Here is a 4994-nt window from a genome sequence, read left to right on the forward strand (position 1 = left end):
TTTAGGCTGTGGGGGTCAACTGGACCAAGTCTTAAAAATGACCCAAAAGTGGCTGTTTATGCAAAGTCAGCCTTCCGGCGTCCCTTTCGGGAACATTCGGCTATGTCTTGATAAAACAGCGTCACCTGACTTTCTTTATGACAAAATTAAAATTTGACATATATTTTTTATTTATTTGTTTTTTGGCTATTTTAGCAAAAGGTGGGTTGGACATCACCCGACTTATTTATGACAAGATTAAAATTTTTGATTTTTAGCTATTTTAGCAAAAGGTGGGGTTGGACCCGATGAGGGTTGCCTACGTATCTCACATCCGGTGAGAATCAAACCCGCGTAGTTCGGTCCAATCAAGAATAAAGTAAATAAACTAATTATTATTATTATTATTTTTTGAATTCGTGAAAGAACTGCTTTAACAAAATAAAGGAAGTGTTATATTTTTTTGGATTTTTGATTGATTTTCTCTTATTCTAAAGAAGAAAGAAAATATTTTTTTTTGGAATATTACCTTTACTAAAAGAAATGATTTCTAAAAAAATATTTTTGAATTTTGGATTTTATTTTCAATATTTAAAGAAGAGGGAAAATATTTTCGGATTTTTTTATTATATATATATATATATACGTTTTTTTTAATAATTAAAAAAAACCTTTCTAAAGAAGCCAATAATGGAAAATATTTTTGGATTATTGTAATTTCAGCATTTTCATAAACAAGTAAATAAACATATTTTTTTAAAAAAAACAAGACCTTTTTTTTTTTTTACTTTTTTTTATGGCAAGACAAACTATTTTTTTTGAAAAACAAAACCAAACAATGATGATTTTTTCTACTTTTCCTTTGTTGTTAATAAAACTAACTAATAAGACATATATTTTCCTTATTTTCTCAAAAATTCGGCAGAGTTCCGACACAACTTGGACATTTGTTTTTTCACATTTATAAACTGTTATTTTTCCCTCTTTTCCACTATTTCTAACTTGTGGATGATGATGAAAACATACAAAATCTTTTTTTTTTTTTGAATTTTTCAACGTTTTTTTATATATATACATATATACATATATATTTTATTTTTTATATTTATTATATTTTCAAAAATGTGGCATGGGGGACATAGGGAATTTCAAGATTTCTTGGATTCCACAAATGTTCCCCATGTGCTTTTCCCCGTAATGAAGCATGGGGGACATGTGGAATAACAAGGCTTCTTGAATTCCACAATGCTCCCCATGTGCTTATTTAACATGCTTATCAAAAATAGTGCAACTTTCTTATTTAAAGTGATCAGCATGATAAGGAGTGTCATTTGTCCGCAAATATCATTGGTCTGCCAAATGACCCATTCACCCTTGAATAAATACAACATGTAGCACATAGGATGCCAAAGATGGTCTATTATTTTTCAGGTTGCTTGTCCTAGACGGACTCAACCCCTGTGTTGAGTCCCCTAAGTCAAATGCACATGATGCAAATAAACGTTCCTACTAGGGATCCGGCATGAAGCTGAGTTATTCTAAGTTGATAACCTGGGTATTTGTTCTAGACCTGGCTTACCCGAGCGGACAACTCGAGCCAAGGATGGGAGCTGTGTACCGGTAACCAAAAGGCCATCCGATTTTGCAACTCCTCCGAATCCTCATTCTATTTTGGCATATGACACTAACAGAATGAAGCCACGACCAGCGTGCACTCCTCAAGAGAGAGAAGAGAGGGGTTTCGGCACAGTTTTATATTTACAGTTCAAATAATATCAAAGCGGTAAAAGCAGCATTTAGCACATTAGGCTCAAAACATGTAATAATCAGATAATAAATAAAGCCAAATAATAACAATTATTCTAAGCTCGAATTCTTAACCCTGAACCAGTGGTTCTGGGTCTAATCCCCAGCAGAGTCGCCAGAGCTGTCACACCTCATTTTTACGCACCCGAGGGGCGCAAGGGAGTTTTTTCCAATTAAAGGACAATCGAAACGGGATTTGTTTATTTATTTCAGAGTCGCCACTTGGGAGATTTAGGGTGTCCCAAGTCACCAATTTTAATCCCGAATCGAGGAAAATAATGACTCTATATTACAGTCTGCGTACCAGAAATCCGGATAAGGAATTCTGTTAACCCGGGAGAAGGTGTTAGGCATTCCCGAGTTCCGTGGTTCTAGCACGGTCGCTCAACTGTTATATTCGGCTTGATTATCTGATTTTATACAAGTGTGAACTTATGTGCAAAATTTAACTTTTAACCGCTTTTATCATTTACTGTTTTTATCAAGAATTGCAACGTTGTGAAAATGTATCTCGAACCGCGTTACAATCAATGTACCCGTGGTCGTCGACACACTTTGACTCCGTTGAGATTTGGATTTGGGTTTGGGTCGCATGAAATGCACACCCGAGTTTAAGAAAATTAGATTATTAAAGGTGCGCCTAAAGAGACTATCGCGTTATTATTTTGCGGAGGCCGTGAAATTCGCTAAACAACCCTCCTGAATTCTAAGTAATTTTAAACAAGTATTTACTGAGGGCCCCGCAATTTGTATTTTTATTCGGCGAGGCTCATCTCATTCTTATTTTTTAAAGAATTTGCAACGTCATGGAAATGCATCTCGGGCCACGCCACAATCAATGCGCCCGTGACTAGAGACATATTTCGACTCCGTTGAGATTTGGATTTGGGTCACATAAATGTGCACCCGAGTTTAGGGAGATAACATTATTAAAGGCGCGCCTAAAGCAACTAGCGCATTATTATTTTTGGGTAGGGCCGTGAAATTTGCTAAACGACCCATCCCGGAATCTAAGTATTTAATACATATATTTTGTGAGGGCCCCGCAATTTGTCCCTTTTATTTGGCGAGGCTCGTCTCATTCTTATATATTTTTTTTTTATTATTTATTTTTTTATATTTTAAAGGGATGCCATTTTTACGCTTTTAACCATACTAAACCTTACAACTTCTTTACAACTAAAATCTCATAACTTGTTAGAAGTTTAATAAAAAGATTTTTAGCGAATGAGTATTTCGGGAGTAGTAATAACATGTACTAATAATAATTTTTTGAATGAACTAAGCGAAGGAAAGGACGAACAAATTAACGGCAAACTTGTGTCATAGAACAACTAGTCAAACTTAATTAAATGACATCAAATAAACAAGAATCACATAACGCAAAATGAGCAAAAATGCATACGATGAAAACATAAGCAGAAAATTATCATACCAATTTCTATATTGCATTTTTTGAACTTTTGACATAACATTTCCTTATTTAATGCTCGAGGTTTACTAACCTTTGAACCTCGGCAAACTTAGGACGACAAACACGATTCCGACGGAACTCAAGCCGGACCTCTCTGAATGAAGAACAACGACGGAACCTCGGACAGCGCCTCGACGAACCAAAGTCGACCTCGACGGAAAAACAGAAAACTCGGCCAAGCAAGATCGCAGCAACCCACCGCTGCTCGGAAACGCAGCTACGACTGCCTGGCATGCAGCGATAGCTGCTCGTCGGACTGAAAATGGCGGACTGGTTCGTTAGAGCTAGGAGGAGGAGGGGTGGTTGCCGGTGTTTGGTGGTCGAAGGGACTGGGGCTGCGACGGGGTGGGTTGTTGACGTTGGTCGTGGTGCTGGGGTGACAGTGACGGGGGGTCAGCTGGGTAGGTTTTGGAAGTGGTTTTGAGGCGTCAATCGTGGTTTTGGTCGGTGTCGTTTGGGTGTGTTCGTTGGTGGTGTCGGACGGTGGTGATGGGGTGGTATTTGGTCGTTGGTTATGTTGGTCCGGTGCTCGGGGGGAAAGTCCGGTCAGTAGGGTCGTTTACAGTAGGTGTTTGGACGTTGCGAGGAGGAGGAGGGTCGTCGTGGGTTGAAGAGCGGTGGTCTGTTTGGACAGGAGGAGGGAGTTGGTCAGGTGGTTTAGCGTCGGGGGAGTGGGAAGGTGACGGGGTCCTCCCTCTTCACAGTAGGGTTTTGCTTCTTCTTCTTTTATGAAGAAGAAGCCTGAACAGTAGTGTTCTTCAAAAATCCAAAAATCCCTCCAAGTCTTTTTTCTTTTTTCCTTTTTTCTCGCAGAAAGAAGAACAGTAGTATCTTGTTTTTAAAAATTCTCCAGTCCGTCCTCTCTTCTGTTCCTTTCTTTCTTCTTTATGAAGAAGAAAAGGGAACAATACCCCTTTTTCCCATTTTTTAAAAGTCCCCATGCCTTTGTCTTTCATCCGTGCATTTAGCATGGGTTTTGCCCAGAAAAATGAGCCCACGCGTGGTGGGGTTCGAGGCATATGTCCCCCACGCGTGGTGGGGTTCCCCACGTGTCCTGGACACGGTTTATTATGGGCTAGGTCCGAAAATTAGGCCTAAAACCGGGTAGTTTGAACCCGAATATTATTCTTTTGCCCGGACCCGAGAAATAGGAACACGTTGCTTAACTAGTCCTATGTAAGCAAAATAACTACCAAAAATAAGACTAGTATTTAAACAAAACTATATCTTTTTAAATATTTTTCAAGGTTTAAAATAGCTACAAAATATTAATAAAACTATTTTTTTTCGTTTTTAAGATAAAATATGAAGTAATTTGTTTTTGTATTTTTCAAAGTTAAAATGACCATAAAACCTTAATAGAACTATGTTTTTTTTTTTTGTAATTTTCGAAATTATACAAAGTACAAAAATAAAGTGCAATTTTTGTATTTTTCAAGTTTATGAGAAATACATAAACTAAAATTATATATATATTTTTTGTGATTTTCTTTTTTTTCTTTGAAATAAAGTAAAAATAGTTAAAATAGCTATTCTAGACCCAATTTCACATATTCACGCTAAAAATGTGAAAATTCTCGGGGAGGGTCAAAAATCACGTGCTTACACCGGCCATTGGTTTCAATTCAGTGAGATTTGCCCCTTAATACTGTTCTTAGGTATAGCTTTGTGCCCTTATGATTCTGAGATTTGTGTTCTTTTTCTTTTCCTCTTCTATATTTAAGTTTACCTCTAC

The sequence above is a fragment of the Nicotiana sylvestris genome, chromosome 4, assembly GCF_000393655.2.
Source record: "Nicotiana sylvestris chromosome 4, ASM39365v2, whole genome shotgun sequence".
In the NCBI taxonomy this organism is placed as follows: domain Eukaryota; kingdom Viridiplantae; phylum Streptophyta; class Magnoliopsida; order Solanales; family Solanaceae; genus Nicotiana; species Nicotiana sylvestris.